This window comes from Callionymus lyra, chromosome 2 (assembly GCF_982586985.1).
Source record: "Callionymus lyra chromosome 2, fCalLyr1.hap1.1, whole genome shotgun sequence".
Lineage (NCBI taxonomy): Eukaryota > Metazoa > Chordata > Actinopteri > Syngnathiformes > Callionymidae > Callionymus > Callionymus lyra.
The window spans coordinates 32698240-32717698 of NC_141819.1; the positions used below are offsets into that span (position 1 = coordinate 32698240).

Consider the following 19459-nt stretch of genomic DNA (forward strand, 5'->3'; position numbering starts at 1 on the left):
CCTAAGCCTTTGAAAGTTAGGTCTCAGAGGCGTGTCATCTCAGCCGATACTGCAGACAGTTTTTCTGCTATGTTTGACCGTCTTTCCTTTGATGACTGTCCAGATGTGGACAGTTTGATTCACTGTTTTACTGATCATTGTGTTGAAATACTGGATCAAGTGGCACCTGTTAAATCGAACTTGAAAATTCAGAAAAAACGGTGCCCTTGGACAAATGAAGATCTCCTGAGTCTGAAGAGACTTTGTCGAAAGACTGAGCGTCTCTGGAAGTCTACTAAACTTGAGGTGCACAGACTTCACCTCAGGGATCTGTTGACTTCTTACAATGAGATGGTAGAAACTGCTAGATCTGATTACATCAGAAAACTGGTAGCAGCAAATAGGAAAAACCCCAAAGTTTTGTTTGACACGATTAATTCTCTCGTGTCTCCTGCTCCTCAAATCACGCCGGTCTTCTGTGAAGCTGACAGCAATGCATTGTTGAGATTTTTCATTGACAAAATGAAATTGATCAAAGAGAAAATCTCTCCCCCTTTGTTGGGAACCCCTACTGTCTCTGAGCCCATCTCCTCCTCTTGGTCATCCTTCACTGCTGTATCTTTGGGTGATATTTCAGCACTAGTGAACAAGATGAAACCCTCCTCTTGCTCAGATGACGTCCTTCCTTGTAGGCTTTTTATCAAAGTATTTGATGTAATTGGCCCCTGGGTTACCAATATGGTGAACCTCTCCCTTTCCACAGGGGTTTTTCCCAATGCATTTAAACATGCCATTGTGGAGCCTCTGCTCAAAAAACCAGGCTTAGACCCAACTGACCTCAGTAATTTCAGGCCTATTTCTAAGCTCCCTTTCTTGTCCAAGATCTTGGAGAAGGTGGTGTCCGAGCAGCTGTCTTTGTTCTTGGATCAGAGCAACATCCATGAGAAGTTTCAGTCTGGCTTCCGTAAACATCACTCTACGGAGACAGCTTTACTGAAAGTGTCCAGTGACATCATGATGTCGGCTGACTCTGGTAAATTCACTGTTCTGGTTCTCTTGGATCTGTCGTCAGCCTTTGACACAGTTGATCACCAGATCCTGCTGAGAAGACTAAGGGATGAAGTGGGACTGTCTGGGTCTGTGTTAGAATGGTTCTCATCTTACCTTTCTGGGCGCAGTTTTAGTGTATCTGCCAATCAAATGAGGTCTGAATCGGCAGATCTGTTGTGTGGAGTCCCTCAAGGTTCTGTTCTGGGTCCTTTATTGTTTTTGCTGTACTTGATTCCCCTTGGTAAAATCATTCAGAGATTTCCAGATGTTTCTTATCACATTTTTGCTGATGACATCCAGCTCTACTGCTCTTTTGACCCAACTGAGCCCCAAAGGCTGAACAGCTTAGTCAATTGTTTGCTAGAAATCAAACAATGGCTGAGTGAAAACACTTTACAGCTTAATGTGGACAAAACTGAAACTCTGGTGATTGCTCCTGATGATACGATTCCAGGGTTGAGTCAGTACTTGGGTGACTTAGGTCAGTCTGTCAAACTGAGCCTGAGGAACCTGGGTGTTGTATTTGATAAAGACATGTCTCTTGTTCAACACTGTAGAAAACTGACCAGAAACTGTTTCCTTCAACTGAGAAAAATCTCTAAACTTAGGAAAATGTTGTCACAACATGATCTGGAGCTTGTAATCCATGCGTTTGTTTCTTCTCGTCTGGACTATTGTAACAGTTTGTTTTCATGTCTTAACAAGAAGGAGCTGTCTCGCCTGCAGTTGATTCAGAACTCTGCAGCGAGAATTCTGACCCGCTCTAGTAGAAGAACTCACATTTCTCCGGTCCTTAAAACTCTTCACTGGCTTCCAGTTTCTTTCAGGATCAACTTTAAAATTCTGGTTCTTACTTTCAGAGCTATTCATGGTCAGGCTCCTCCTTACATCACTGATCTGATCCAGCCTTACACCCCAGCTCGGTCTCTGAGGTCTGTGGATCAGAATCTACTGATGGTTCCACGCACACGGCTCAGGACCAGAGGAGAGAAATCTTTTCAGGCTGTTGCTCCTAAGCTTTGGAACAATCTTCCTCTCTCTTTGCGCTTGATGGAGTCTACTGACTCCTTTAAGAAACATCTTAAGACGTTTCTATTTGTGCAGGCTTTTCCTTGAATTTCTCGAACTCCTGTGTTGTTCTCGGTGTTGTCTTGATCTTTGAAGTATGTACTGTTTTGAGTATTGTTTTGATTGTTAAAGCGCTTTGTGACCCTGGTCTCGAAAAGCGCTATATAAATATATATTACTTACTTACTTACTTACCACTTCCAAATTTGTTCTGTTCAGCAATCTCCCTGTAAAGCTCACTCTCCATCTTTTCCTCACTCAAAGAAAAGAGTCGCAATAGAGGAATGATAATCTCAAATCTATGTAATTATTAATGATGAAGCATACACATTTATAATATATTATTCTCCTCAGCATGAAATCTCTAATGTTTTTCACTTATTAGACGCAGTCCTGCAGCCACGTTTACTCCTTCTGTTGACAAAGGGTTGTTGAATTGTATTAGATTTCAACACTTTTGTGTGTGTTTTAGTGCAGTTTGTTGACTCAATGAATGCTATGACTCACTGTGATGTATGTATTACAAGTGGGTGGCAATGTCCCATGTTTTCTCACAATTTTGCATATACAGAGGACCTAAGTTCTGTGTAAGTTAACCATCAGTTGACTTAATATTTTAATCTGCTATTTCACGCAATATAGGAAAAATGTAAAGTAATTATAAGATTGTTTTTATAATATAATGAAAAAAATGTTCAGCGTCTGATTGCTTTAAGTCTCACAGAGTCACAGACGTTCTTGTGAAACAACATCACGTCAGTATCAAACTTAAGCTGCAGGAATAAACTGAAACTGAAAGCAGCTAAAGTTTTCCCTTATGTGATCACTTGATCGGTGTGATCTACTTGAAAAACACAGTTGTATAATTACACCGTCACATGATTTGTTAATTTGTAAACAAAACACTTTTTTTTAAAATAAATTTTAATAAGTATTTGTGTGTGTTTCTCAGTTGCGCCCCACATCCATATGACTATCTTCACATCACTAATCAGCGCATGTTAGGTTAGGTAGGTAGAACTTTATTGATCCCTCAGGAGCTCAGGACATCTCCTTATTAAAATTACTGATTTACAGTTGTATCCTTGTCAAACTCCATTTTAAGCCTCCGAACGTCTCTGTAAATAAAGTATTTCCGTTAATAACCCTGTATGTAAAATATAAACATTTGCATCGGAGCTCGTCTGCACTCATTTAAAATTAGGTATGTGATCCATTTCAGAAATGTTTTAAATCAACGAATATAACTGTTAATCCAGTTTAAATTCATGTTTTCATTCGTTTTTTTCTGATCGCGGAGAGAAAAATGAACTAATTTAAATATGATTTAAATATGTAAATTAGAGCTTGGAAACTCGGCAGACTGACACCGATGGATGTTTGGTTGGTTTAAAGACTAGATCAAAGACCCATTGAAGTGGTTTCAGAACTACTATCATCCTACTTCATGATTCTGTTTATGTTATGTTATATATTTCTTGTTTTGCTGTTTTATGGTGATTACAAGATCACATCAACTAATTTCACTCCATCACTGGGTTAATAGAACAACAATTAAAGCAATCCTTGATTCCTTGAATAAATGATCCAATAGCTCTGGGTCGAAGAAACTGAGATCTTGAACCTATGTTCAATTGGTCTGGTATTTAAGAAATGTGGCCAAACATCATTGTTCAGGGATTTAAACATTAACTTTAGCATTTTAGGTCATGTCAAAGACTAAAATACAATTGGTATTTTAAAATTAAACTAAATTAAATAAAAGTATGTAACGATATTAGTTATATCGTTACATACTTATATAGAGAAAGTTATATACGTATAACTATTTACATCTTCAATTGAATTGTTTTCTGGGTATGTTCATTTTGACAGTATTTTTTTTCCTGCAAAATTATAAAATAATGGTAAATCATTGCTTTATAAACAAATGTTTTACTCACTACAAACATGTAGCATATGCAATGTTTAAATGTCACTGGCAAGCTCCATTGATGCTTTGGAAGTGACGAGTGACGATGAATCCTGGAGCTGCCTTGTACACACAAAGCCTGACATTTTTCTACATGTTGTCTAGCTATAAAAGCTCCTTCAGATGAAGACTGTCAGAGTGGGAAAGTCCTACATTCCATTATGGGGACTGCAGGACTCCAATCCACGTTATGGCTTCTCTATCTGATGCTGCTGGTCAGCGTGCAGGCTCAAACAGGTGGGTAGTAACCATAGCACGTTAGATTTCACATTAACTAATTACACTACAAGCGTTTTATCTGATTGACTGTAAGTGTTAAATATTCGATTTTAGGAAGTTCATCCCATCTTGGTCGAGTCTGCACGACCTGGGGACAGAACCACTGGAAGACATTTGACGGCGACTATTTCCAGTTTTCTTCCTCCTGCACACATGAGGTGGTAACACAGTGCCAAGGCTCCTTCGAAAACTTTAACATCCAGATGCAACGCAAGCTGGTGGACGGCATCTCCACCATTGACCGTATCTTCATGAAGCTCGAGGCATCAGTGGTTCTGATCACGAGTGACGGTGTGATCCTCAATGGAGACCTGTAAGTTTAGTCTTTGATTTACACCTTTCACGATTGATCAAGGTCTAATAATTGCGGGAGATGTGTTTATTAATGGTTACTAAATTGTAAATCTAATACAGTAGAGTAGTGAAATCAGATTTTCTGCATGTCAATTTTCTGAAAATGTCTATCAGTATTGACATAAGTTGAAAAGCTAAATCGATACAAGTGGATAGAAAATTCAAAAGTGACGAATGATGACATGTAAAATGGATGTTTGCTTTGCTTTCTCTGCAGGGTGACTCTGCCATTTGTTTCATTTGGGTTTACTGTCAAAGAAACATCATCCAGTATCATCATTGAATCAAAATTAGGAATCATAATATCATGGAACCGGGACGACTCCATGGACGTAAGTGCAACCTTGGTTAGGTTGGTTTAAGTTAAAGGTTAATAACATGAAAAATATTGTGTGTTGAAAATTGACTATGGTAATCATCATTTCTTGACCCAAAAAAACAACAACCACTTCATTGAGCATTGTCCCATTGCTCTGGCTACATAAGATTTACAATAGATATTAAGTTGATTCAATTGAAATACTCTTATATAGTAACTAACTTGGGTAACAGGAATGATCTTGCCAGTGATTTAATATTTCTTGTCTTTTTAGATTGAGATGGATAAAGAGCTCAGTGGGCAGACTTGTGGACTTTGTGGAAACTTTGATGGAATCAGCAATGAATTACCCAAAGATGGTATATATACTCACAAAAAAACAAATACCAAAAAATACAATGATATGAAAAAAAAGAAAGAAAAAATATATATAATTTCCTCTCTTTTTCAGGATCCCTTTCTATAATAGATTATGCTGAAGCCAACAAAATCAGTGATCTATTTCGTGTTTGTGTGGAACCAGAACAAACTGTTCCAGAGCTCTGTGGAACCAAAGTGAGTTTGTCCTTCTTTACTTATTCCTACTTCCAAACGACCATGTGACTCTCCCTCTATTGCGCAAAAGATTTCTCTTTACATATGTCACCTCACGCATGTGAAACCCCCTACCAAGAACTAAACGTAATGTTAATGTTATGTGCATGATTCTGTTCTATACTATACTATTTTTCTATAAAAAATTAGAGGGGCAGAGGTTTAAATGTGAGACAATTATTAACAGAATAAAGTGCTACTTATATTTACTGAAAAATACAAGTTTTTCTTTCTACAAACCAGTCTTATTTTCGCTCTTTTTTCAGGCTGACTGTGAGGCTATCTTCTCCAGAACTTCATTTAGTAGTTGCCAAAACCTCCTGGACATAGACTCCTTTGTAACGGCCTGCATGTCTGATCTGTGCACCGGTGACAATTCTGTCCTGTGTAAAACAATCTCAGAGTACTCGAGACAGTGTGTCCATGCAGGTGGACAGCCACAACAATGGAGGAGTTCATCTTTTTGCCGTAAGCATGCCAACCCCCTTTTTTTTCCTCAATTTTATGGCAAATAGAGGTGAAATACTGTTGTCTCTACAGCTAAGTCATGTCCAGCCAGCATGGTGTTCATGGAGTGCAGCAGCTCGTGTCCCAACACTTGCTCCAACCCTCAGGCCACCCAAACTTGTGACACCCACTGTACAGACGGTTGCAGTTGCCCTGCTGGTATTCACTTATTCTTTATTACACTTCAAACTTATATTCTTGTACATTTTTACCTAATGAAGTTAGATTGTACTTAACTACCTGATACCAATTCATATACCAATACCAATACCATAATGATCATCTCTTTCAGGAACTGTCATGGATGACATCGGTGAAAATGGCTGTGTTGCAGTTGAATTGTGTCCATGTTTGCACAAAGGCGAGGCCTACAAATCAGGGGAATCATATGACTCCAACTGCAAATCTTGGTAAGACAGAGAAAATGACACAGTTGAGTAATTCAAATTTTCACTTGTCCAATATTAAAGCAGCATTGGGTAGTTTTGGAATTACCGTACAAAAACAAAGTTATGTTAATAACAAAGTCGTCGCAGCATATCATATTTCATTATCCACAATCTGATTTATTACCTCATCGGTATCCATCCTTCATTCGGACAATGAAATTCGTCAAATTGCTGCAAACCGGGACATGGCAACTATTACGACGTACAGCGAGTGCTCATGGGAAGGTGGTCTTGGGCTAAACACTACCACTTTAGTCCACTTGCGTCACTCGGCTAAACATTTTTTGGAGCTACTTTAAACAAAAGTCTTCTAAAAACACATCTTCCTCAATCCAATTCAATTAAACTTTATTTCAAGTGATTATCATAACAACGTTATCTCAAGACACTTTATAGTTGAAGTAAGACAATAGTGGAGAAAGGAAAAACAGATCCAGCAACTGAACAATGAGTAAAGCACAGTGTGGCGATTGCGAGGAAAAACTTCCTTTTAGAAGGCATAAACCTCGAGCAGAACCAGACTTATTGTTGACGGCCTCCTGCTGTGACCAGCTGGGAGGAAGGATGCGGGGGTAGACAGATGGACGGAGAGAAGAGTGAGGGAGGATGCAGTGAGAGAAAAGAGGAGAGTATAGAAGAGTCCATTGAGGTGCTGGAGAGAACTCTGGAGCCGACGTGGTGGAGATCCTGGATAAGCACCAGCTCTGGAGGTGGAGCCTCCAGGAGAGAAATAAAAAGTGTGGGTTTAATCTGCACAGGTGATGAATGTTATTCAGAAAAGGAAGGATATACAGAACTTGGTGAGCCCGAGTCAGTCCTAATTATAGGCTTTATCGAAAAGTAAGGTTTTTAAAATAGTTTTTTGTTTTTCCTCGTCAACAGAAACAGAATAGAAAACTTTGTGTCTGTGTTTACAGTACGTGTCAAAATGGTCTGTGGTCTTGCACTGAAAACGACTGTCCAGGAACCTGCTCAGTAGAAGGAGGCTCCCACATCAACACATTTGACGGCAAACTCTACACTTTTCACGGAGACTGCAGCTACATTATTGCACAGGTAGTTCAATAATCTCTGTTCTCTTGTGGTTGGGGCTCAATGCTGTGGGTCTATACTCACAGGGGTCCAGCTGGGCACATCCAAAAAAAGATCCTGGTACCCCCTTCAAAACGAGCTCACCACCTGTGGAAGTGGCCAAACGGGTCTTGAAAGGAGTTGTACCCCCTTACATACTATAGATGCAAATTTTTAGAAGTTTTATATAATTACTTCCTGGCTGTGCCTACTTTAGGGGTTCACACTTTTGGGCAAGAAGGCATCCTCCCTTCACCTGGGTTGGGGGCCGTCCTGACTTTTTTTGTGCTCCAAACTGTAGCTCTGAGTATTGAACCTATTTCAAGTCCCTGCAAGGAGTGATGGACAGCACTTCTGCATGTGATTCCTTCACCCTTTTAGGGGATAGCAGGAAAAGTGAGATGACTCAACTTCAGGAGTCCAAGTATCCCAGTGGCTTGTTAATGAATGAGATCAAAATTGAGCTGGAGACCAGCAATTGATTTTCCCCACAGGGTGATTGTGCTCTTCCCTACAGATAGGGAGAGAGGCGTGGCCATCTGTGAGGAGCTCTAAGTACCTGACCTGATGCTATTCTGTGTAGACTTTGATCATTATTTCTCTTGGACACTTTTTGAGGTGTTTAGGACATGTCTGAGCAGTAGGATAGTACAAGGAAGACCCAGGACACGCTGATTACAGATGTTTTTCAGATGGTCCAGGTGTCTTTGGGTGGTCCGGGAAGATCTGGACAGTGTAGCCGGGAATATGAATGTCCAGTACTGATGGATTGATGAGGCCTCTTGCTGCAGCATCACTTGCCATTCAAAATTATAACACTGAATCATGATTCAAATGAATGCCATAGAAAAGTTAGAGTAAAAATATGCTTGTATTATTATTATATTATTATTTTATATTTTTTCTAATGAAAATACCACATCTACTACTAATGATTCTAATAATTATTATATTCCTGTGATCTATGATAACCAAAGAAAGTGTAACATGAATGATGTTTCATTAGTAAGTGCATTCAATGTTATGCTTTTACATCTGTTGCAGGGGAGCAGCGGCCAATACACAATATTGGGAGATCTTGTCAAGTGCGGAGTGGTCCAAGGTAGAACCTGCCTCCGAGCTGTGACTTTGACCCTAAATAGCAACTTAGTGGTAAGTCCCTAAAGTTAATGTACATTTAAGGCTTTTGAACAGCAAAGAATCTAGAGAGATGTGTTTGTTCCATTTTTGCATTGAAACATGTACACAAAACTTTAATAAACAACATATTACTCATGAGTTAAGGCAGACTAGCTATGTATAATCTGGTATCTTTCTCTGCTTCCACTTTGCCTTTTGTATGAAGCAGCACAGTCCCAGAATTTTTTTTTTCTTAAGTTACAGCTTGGACTGGACCAGTCCTCTAGAAGTTTGCATATTACAGGTTATTTTCTTTGTCATACGTTTCCCCCGTCGGTCCAGAGCGGTTTAAGATTGTATTGGATTAAACATTTATCAATTAAAAATGCAGTTTGGGTGTCTTGAGGTTCGCTTGATTGAAATGTTCTGATGTCATCGACCCAAATTTGAAAAGGCTGCCTGATTTTGCATCTCCAAAATGAAGGTCTCTTCATCCATGGTTTTAGGTACAGTGGCGGTATAATTTAACGTTAATGTAACAAGTTGTTAATTAAGTTACTGCCTAAATGTTGCGCTTGGCATGTGTTGACTGCAAGCATACTATAAACTATAGTTTGTTACAAAAATAATTTTGAAGTTGAAATGTTTGGATTTGAAATTACATAAAAAAACAACGATTTCCTTGGCTAATCAAAGGTCATATTACTTAACCCAGATATTGTCAATAGATAATAACTGAGCAGTCAAAGGTTTTGCAGTTAAAGTACAAATATTAAGTTAACGTACAAGTTAATCTATCACTGATATTTCTGCCTAATGACTAATTTCTAATGGTAAAAGTCTGATCTCCTGTACACAGACACACCCACTTTCGGGCACTAGAGAAATCGTCCTATTGGCAACTGATTGATGAGTGCTAATTGGTTAAATTTCTGTTGCCTTGTGACAACTCTATTTCTGCAATTGGCTGAGCTGCTGAGCTAAAGAGACAAATGTATGCTCTATATGCAGTATTTGATGATCAGAAAGCTGTTTCCTCTTAAATATCCTGTAATAATGAACCTTTTGTAAGTGACACTTTTCAGTGCATCCGTTGGACTACTTTAAATTAGTAATTGAGTAAGATGATGTTTAAATAAAAAAATAAAAAATCGCATTTTAATAAATGCTGTTACATTTGAGTGAAATGAATATCAACATTATCTTAAAAGGTCACTCATGAAATATATTTGACAAAAAAATTAGTTTCAAATCGATTTTAAGCGAGATTTCATTGCATATTTGAATATTTTTACTCTCCTGCCTCTCCTCAAGTTTGGACATAAGATTGTAGATTACCTTTTTCGAGCAGCATTTTAGATTTACTAGATTCAGGAATTTTATTATGACGATAGATAGATATATTGACTTTATTAACCCCTCTGGAGACCTGTGGACAAAACAATATAATATACATATATACAAATTAAAAATAAATAAATTGATTTTTTTTCACAGGTAATCAAAGTCCAATCATCCGGTCAGATCTTTGTGAACCAGATTGTGTCTCAGCTCCCATTTCTTACACGTGAGTACCTACAAATATTGAAAAAGACTTAATCCTCTCTAAAAATGTATATGATTTATTACAAGAACAAAAACATTATTTCTGGTTCATATTCCCTCTCTTTTGCAGAAGAACTGAGTGTCTATAAACCTTCATCCTTCTACATCCACATCAACACCAGGATAGGCCTTCGATTGATAATCCAGCTCAGCCCTTTGATGCAAGTCTATATTTTAGCGGACAGTTCACTCAGAGCGACCACTTCAGGTGTGCCTTTAATAACACCCAAATTTAGGCTGTGTTCTTTTTTTTTTCTTTTTTTAATTCTAAAGTTGTATTTTTGTCATAATACTTTTGTTGTAACTTTCATTCAACAGGTTTGTGTGGAAACTTCAACAACATCATGAGTGATGACTTCAAGGTGAGCAGTGGGCTTGTGGAGGGTACAGCAGCAGCCTTCGCCAATGCCTGGAAAACAAGAGCATCTTGTCCAGATGTTTCGACACGCTTTACACACCCTTGCACACAGGGAATCAACAAAGGTACACATAAACTCTGCCTTTTATGTAGTTTCATCCATATTTCTTTGTTTTTTGTTACATTTTTTATGACTTTTCCAGAGGATTTCGCTCAGTTCTGGTGCTCCAAACTAACGGACCCCAACGGAATGTTCGCTTCCTGCCACAATGTTGTTAGCCCAACAAGCTACAAAGATGTATGTTACACATTGAAACATGTGATTCCAATAGTTTCAACCTGACAAGTCTTTAATCCTCTCTACAGAACTGCATGTATGACACATGTAACTGTGAAAAGAGTGAGGACTGCATGTGTGCTTCTGCTTCTGCGTATGTCTACGCTTGCTCAGCTGCAGGAATCGTGATCACTGGATGGAGGGACGTTATGTGCAGTGAGTTCTGTCTCAGGACTCTTCTTTAAACAGTTGATAATCAGAAGGAATAATCTGATAATGCGTGTTTGGATGTATTTTCGCAAGATTTTCAATAATAACTAGTACTCTTGAGAAAGATTTAGGATAAATGATGAAGGGAAAAGTAAATATATTAGCCAACATATATTTCTGCTGACACATGTTCTCCTCTCATCCAGGCAAATTCACCAATTCCTGCCCTGAAGGAACTGTGTATGAATACAGCATGACCAGCTGTGGCCGTACTTGTTACTCCATCAGTCAAATGGACTACAGTTGTCAATCAAATTTCCCCTCAGTTGATGGTTGTGGCTGTTCAATGGGAACATACATGGATGAGAATGGTCTTTGCATCCCAAGCACAGATTGTCCTTGTTATGACGGAGACAACATAATCCCAAGCGGTCAATCATTCACCAAAGACGGTGGAACTTGGTAAACATTATTTTCCCCACTGAAAACAGTTGTTTTGTTTTCCCTTTATTCTTTACAGTATGAAAATTAGTTAAGGAAAATTATATTTGTCAAAGTTTCATGATAATTAGAATGCAGCACCATTAATAAGTAACAAGCTAAAATCAAATATATTCTAAGATAACACAATAATAAGTGAAAATGTCGATTTTATCTCTTACATTATTGTGATTGTTCTCACAGTTTCTGCAGAGAAGGACGTCTAAGCTGCCAAGGTTTACAAACAAAAGGTACGCTTTTTTGTTGTTTTCTAAACTGAAGTTTTGTGGAAGTACTTTATGTCCTACATGACAAAATACAGTCATGTGTTTATGTATAACCTGATTGATCTTTGCACAGTAACACCAACATGCAAGAATTCCATGGTTTATTTTAACTGCTCTGATGAGGCACCTGGAAGTTCTGGAGTTGAGTGCCAGAAGAGTTGCGGTACTCTGGACATGACATGTGTATGTTCACAAAACATTCATAGATTCTTTTTAAAATGACTATCGAGCTTACATGATGTAATTCTGGTTCTGATAGATAAGCACTGGGTGCGTATCAGGATGCATGTGTCCCGATGGTCTGGTCGCAGATGGACTCGGAGGTTGTATCAGCGAGAGTAGCTGTCCGTGTGTGCACAATGGAAAGAAATACCAACCAGGAGAAACACTTACTGTTGATTGCAACACATGGTTTGTATAGATACTACTCCTGATACTTCTCCCCTTTCTCATTCCTTTTAGGGTTCTTTCATCATCATCAACTGGAAAATCTTCTTCTTCTTTGATTGACTCATTCCTGATCCTTCCTCCTCTGTGCCACTGTCTCTAGACAGTACAGCATCGCTTGTTCTCACCACTGTCTTGTATATCTTTCCTTACATTCTGGCTGATACCCTTTTATCACACATTAACCAATGACACTTTTCTCCACCCATTCCAGCGAGCTTGAACACATATACTTCTCCTCTTTTCCACAATTGCGACTGCACATGACTGTTGACCCAGATCTACAAGGGCACAAAGCAGCTACCTCTGTACCTCTACCAACATTCTTAAAGCAAATACTGCATCTGTAGTACTATTTCTAGGCAACCATACGGTTGCTCACAAATGCTGACTTCTGCTCTCAGTCTAGTTCCCCCTACTCTTTCCCATAGCTTTATTGTATTGCTCATCAACTTTATACCTCTATATTTAATGCAATTCTGAACATTTCCCTTATTCTTAAAAATGGGCACCATCATCTCCATTCCTCAGGGATCTCATCACTCTCTAGGATCTTGTTGAATAGTATAACAACTGCCTCCTCTCCTAGACACTTCCATACCTCCACAGTTATGTCATCAGGACCAACTGCCTTTCCATTCTTCATCCTCCTCAATGCCTTCTTCACTTCACCTTTACTAATCTCTGCTACCTTATGGTGTAAAGTAGTCATCTGATCTACCCTCTTGCTCTCTTTTTCCTCATTCATTAGTACTCTTTCCCTCTTCATATTACTTCTGTGGCACCTGTCAACAAATTTCCCTCTCTATCCTTAATCTCACTAATCTGCTGGACGTTTTTCCCATCTCTATCTCTCTGTTTTGACAACCTGTGAAAATCATTGTTTCCCTCCTTACTTTCCAACCTAGCATACAAGTCATCATACTGCATCTTCTTGTACTCCTATCTGCTCTCTTCAGTCTTATCAGTTTTCTTTAGTAACCTCTTTCTCATTATATACTCCTTCACTTCCCCATTCCACAAACAAGTATCCATATCTGCTTTCCTTCCAGGCGACACACCAAGTACTCCCTGATAACATTAGCTTTAGTTGTCCAGTCATATGGGAGCTCTCTCTGACCACCCAGATTCTTTCTCAAGTCCTCCCTGAAAACCATAGAACAATCCTTTTTTAGCTCCACCACTTTGTCCTTTGTTCTGCCTTCGTCTTTATTGTCTTCCTTGACACCAGATTCATCCGGCAAACAACCATCCTATGGCGACTTGCTACACTCTCACCCACTACTACTTTGCAGTCAGTGATCGCAGATTACTATAAAATATGTAGTCTACCTGTGTGCTCCTACCCCCACAAGTTACTCTATTGCTCATACCTCTTCTGGAAAAAAGTATTAAGTACAACTATTTCCACTCTTTCAGAAAGTCTATCACCATCTGTCCCTCTGTGTTCCTGTCCTGGATACAAAACCTGCCCATCACTTATTCATCACCTCTATCTCCTGCACCAACATGCCCATTGAAGTCTGCACCATTTACCCCTTTCTCACCCCTAGGGATATTCTGGGGATCCAACTCACTCCAGAATGTGTCCTTCTCCACTAATTCCCATCACACCTTCAATTTCAAGCTTCAGAATCAGTCTATCAGATGCTCTTTTGACTTCCAGGACATTCTGAAAAACTACTTTTAGGATAACCCCTACTCCATTTCTCTTCCTATCAATACCATAGTACTACAATTTAAAACCTGCACCTAAGCTTCTTGCCTTGCTACCTTTCCACCTGGTCTTCTGGACACACAGTATATCCACCTTCCTTCTCTGCATCATGTCAATTAACTCTCTAGCTTCTCCCGTCATTGTTCCAAAATTCAAAGTCCCCACTCTCAGTCACAGACTCTTTCCTTTCCTCTTTTCTCTCTGTTTCCAAACCCGCCTTCCTCCTCTTCGTCTTTGAACCACAGAAGCCCAACTTCCATTGTTAACCTGTGGGTTATTGGGACCAATGGCGGTCGTTGTTAACCCGGGCTTTATCGATCCGTTATTGAAGTCATAGTTTCAATTTGCATATTTGTTTTTGGCACAGTTTTACATCGGATGCCCTTCCTGACACAACCCTCTGCATTTATCCGGGCTTGGGACAGGCCTAAAAAAGACACTGGGTTGTGACCTCTTAAGGCTGCATTCACTGGACACAGCAATGACCCACTCATATTATCATTATAAGTGAAATAATACACAACATTGTATACAGTTGATGTGCCCAGAACCTATCACTGTGTATAAATAGACATTTTTCAATTCAAAACATATGATTAACTTTTTTTGTGCTTACAGCTCTTGCCGTAACCGGAAGTTCACTTGTACCACCAACGTTTGTGATACAATGTGTGGTATCTATGGTGATGGTCACTACATAACTTTTGATGGGAAAAGGTTTGACTTCAGTGGAGAATGTGAATACGCTCTTGCACAGGTAAACTCAAATAGAATTTACATTTGCATGTAAATTGTTAGGTGCTGTACATTTTAGGACATCGGTTTTTCTATGCTAATGTAATTAAAACGGAATCAATGTCACTAACAAACTCCAGCTCACTGTCACTCCTATTGCTTCACTAAGGACTACTGCGGCTCAGAAAATGGAAGCTTCAGAATTGTCACTGAAAATTTTCTTTGTGGAACCACTGGAACTACCTGTTCCAAAATTATCAAGATCTACCTTGGGGTAAAAGAACTTTGAATTACTTTTATTTTCTCTCTCTATGAATATTATTCTGCACAACTAAGCTGATGATTTAATGAGGGACACAAAAAACTGCAACATATTGTATAACCAATTAACTTATATTCGATTATAGCAAAACCAGGTAGCTAGTCTTTACCTATGTGTCTTACAACAAGGTCACGCACGTGTCGTTTAGTTTGCAGAACCTTGATTGTAAAATTGAATGGAGTGTTCTCCTTATTTTTTATTCTATTTTTCAATTAATTTGTTGAATATCACCATGTTGTAACACAATTTATAACACACGCATCCATCTCTGTCACTCATTTATTTATTTCATATCTACAGAGCAACGAGTATCAACTTAAAGATGAAACCATTCGTGTGGTCAAGGGCAGCAGGCCTTCTCAAGTTTCCGAGATGGGCATTTACCTTGTGGTGGCCATCAAGCCAGGAATTGTGGTCATGTGGGATAAGAAGACCAGTCTGTTCATTAAACTGGGGCCACAGCACCAGGTAATAAAAATACTTCACATTTCTTTACAGCAATTTTGATATTAAGAATTTAAAAATGTTTTGTTACCATTTGTTTTTCATAATTTCTACTTATTACTCCCTTCATCAGGGAAAAATATGTGGACTTTGTGGAAACTACGATGGAAATAGCAAAAATGACTTCACCACACGCTCCCAGGAGACAGTAGCAGATGTTCTGGAGTTTGGTAACAGTTGGAAGGTCTCGTCTGGATGCCCTGATGCCAAGCTATCAACAGATCCCTGTACCAAGAACAGATACAGAGCAGCTTGGTCCCAGAGGCAATGTAGTATCATAACCAGTGTTACATTTCAGGACTGCCATTCAAAGGTAAACATTTTATAGGAGAAACAAATGTAATATTTAATATAAGTACAATTAATGTAGAGCCCTAATGTTTTATATGTCTTACAAAAATGTACAATCAATTTATTTTGACGCATATTTAAACCTCAGCATGAAAGAATTAAGTTAAAAAATTGTATTATTTAATCCAAGGTGGATCCTGGTCCATACTACGACTCATGTGTGAGAGATTCTTGTGCTTGTGACACTGGTGGGGACTGTGAGTGTTTCTGCACAGCTGTTGCTTCCTATGCAAAATCTTGCACTGAAGCTGGAGCCTGTGTGAGATGGAGAACTCCAAAACTATGCCGTGAGTATGGCTACATGACCAGAAACTTTCCCTTTTTTTCTTCAATATTGTGGTTGTAGGACTGCAAACATTTTGATTTACCTCTTTGTGTTTTGGCTTTTTTTTTATTTTTATAAAAGTTGTCAAACGTATCTCTTGCAGCTGTTTTCTGTGACTACTATAACTCCCCTGAAGGCTGTGAGTGGCATTACAAACCTTGTGGCGCTGACTGCATGAAAACCTGCCGGAATCCTTCTGGGAACTGTTCTGCTCTCATTACTGGCCTGGAAGGTATGATTGAATTGACAATTGGCTCCAAAGTTCTATAATTAAACTCATGATTGACTCGTGATTGTTTTTGCAGGATGTTACCCGCAGTGTCCACCAGCTGCACCTTTTTTCAACGAGGACTCTATGACATGTGTTGCCTGGGAACAGTGCGGCTGTTATGATGATCAAGGCACCAATTATGCTATTGGGGATTATGTTCCATCAGAAAATTGTTACCAATGGTATGTTTGAGCAGTCATCAAATTATAATTATAATTTAAACAACATTTACTATCAACATTATTTGGTTTTCAAATACAGAGAGGTTCCCTAAATGATAATAAAAACACATTGTGATGTTTTACAGCTCTTGCACACTGTCTGGAATTAGCTGTAAATATGATGTGAACTGTGAGTAAATATATATCTAGGTTAGGGAAAATACTTTTATTTGTATATTAAAATCTGTTTTTTTAATTTGCAGATTGCTCATGCTTTGTCAATGGAAGAATATACAAGTACGGTGAAACAATCTACAACACTACAGATGGCCTTGAAAGTTGTATCGAAGCTGTCTGTGGCCCAGATGGGAAGGTTACAAGGGATGTGTATCCTTGTCCTACGACTACACCGCTTCCGACAACAACTCCATTTACATTCACTTCAGGTAGTGTAGTCATCAACATTATTTCAGGCTATTTATTGAATGGTATTTGTTGATAAACTAACTGTATAAATAATTTATTTCAGGTGGAACAACTCCATGGACAACTATGGTCCCAACAACTCCTTCAATAACAGCAACTCCAACACTCACAACAGGCACAGCTGTAACAACTCAGCTTCCCCCTGCTACAACTGGTCCAGTTTCCACAGCAACCACACCCGTTGTTACCTCAACAACGAGAGTACCCGTAGTCACAACAGAAGGACCTAGCACAACAGTTGTTTCCTCAACACCAACTGTTATTACTGGAACTACTCAAGTACCAAGGACAACTCCAGAGGTCGGCACAACAACCCCTTCAGTAACAGCAACTCCAGCACCTACAGTAGGCACAGCTGTAACAACTCAGCTTCCACCTGCTACAACTGGTCCAGTTTCCACAGCAACAACACCTGTTGTTACCTCAACAACGAGGGTACCCGTTGTCACAACAGAAGGACCTAGCACAACGATTGTTTCCTCAACACCAACTATTATTACTGGAACTACTCGAGTACCAAGGACAACTCCAGAGGTCGGCACAACAACCCCTTCAGTAACAGCAACTCCAGCACCTACAGTAGGCACAGCTGTAACAACTCAGCTTCCCCCTGTTACAACTGGTCCAGTTTCCACAGCAACCACACCCGTTGTTGCCTCAACAACGAGGGTACCCTTTGTCACAACAGAAGGACCTAGCACAACAATTGTTTCCTCAACACCAACTATTGTTACAGGAACTACTCAAGTACCAAGGACAACTCCAGAGGTTGGAACAACAACCCCTTCAGTAACAGCAACTCCAGCACCTACAATAGGCACAGCAATAATTACTCAGCTTCCCCCTGTTACAACTGGTCAAGTTTCCACAGCAACTAAACCCGTTGTTACCTCAACAACGAGGATACCTGTTGTAACAACAGAAGGACCTAGCACGGCAGTTGTTTTATCAACACCAACTGTTATAACTGGAACTACTCAAACACCAAGGACAACTTCAAAGTTTGGCACAACAACCCCTTCAGTAACAGCAACTCCAGCACCTACAGTAGGCACAGCTGTAACAACTCAGCGTCCCCCTGTCACAACTGGTCCAGTTTCCACTGCAACCACACCTGTTGTTACCTCAACAACGAGGACACCCATTGTCACAACAAAAGGACCTAGCACAACAGTTGTTTCTTCAACACCAACTGTTATTACTGGAACTACTCAAGTACCAAGGACAACTCCAGAGGTGGGCAAAACAACTCCTTCAGTAACAGCAACTCCAGCACCTACAACAGGCACAGCTGTAACAACTCAGATCCCTCCTGTTACAACTGGTCAAGTTTCCAAAGCAACCACACCCGTTGTTACCTCAACAACGAGGGTACCCATTGTCACAACAGAAGGACCTAGCACAACAGTTGTTTCTTCAACACCAATTGTTATTACTGCAACCACTCAAGTACCAAGGACAACTCCAGAGGTGGGCAAAACAACTCCTTCAGTAACAGCAACTCCATCACCTACAGTAGGCACAGCTGTAACAACTCAGCTTCCCCCTGTTACAACTGGTCCAGTGTCCACAGCAACCACACCTGTTGTTACCTCAACAACGAGTGTACCCATTGTCACAACAGAAGGACCTAGCACAACAGTTGTTTCTTCAACACCAACTGTTATTACTGCAACTACTCAAGTACCAAGGACAACTCCAGAGGTGGGCAAAACAACCCCTTCAGTAACAGCAACTCCAGCACCTACAACAGGCACAGCTGTAACAACTCAGATCCCCCCTGTTACAACTGGTCTAGTTTCCACAGCAACCACACCCATTGTTACCTCAACAACGAGGATACCTGTTGTAACTACAGAAGGACCTAGCACGGCAGTTGTTTCATCAACACCAACTGTTATAACTGGAACTACTCAAGTACCAAGGACAACTCAAAAGTTTGGCACAACAACCCCTTCAGTAACAGCAACTCCAGCACCTAAAGTAGGCACAGCTGTAACAACCCAGTCTCCCCCTGTTACAACTGGTGTTGTTTCCACAGCAACCACACCTGTTGTTACCTCAACAACGAGGGTACCCATTGTCACAACAGAAGGACCTAGCACAACAGTTGTTTCCTCAACACCAACTGTTATTACTGCAAATACTCAGGTACCAAGGAC

General features: G+C 39.7%; 1 pseudogene; it reads left to right on the forward strand.

Annotated features, from left to right (window-relative positions):
- The first annotated feature begins 4230 nt into the window (after positions 1 to 4230).
- Positions 4231 to 19459, forward strand: part of LOC148086605 (mucin-5AC-like) — a 46038-nt pseudogene continuing 30809 nt past the window's right edge.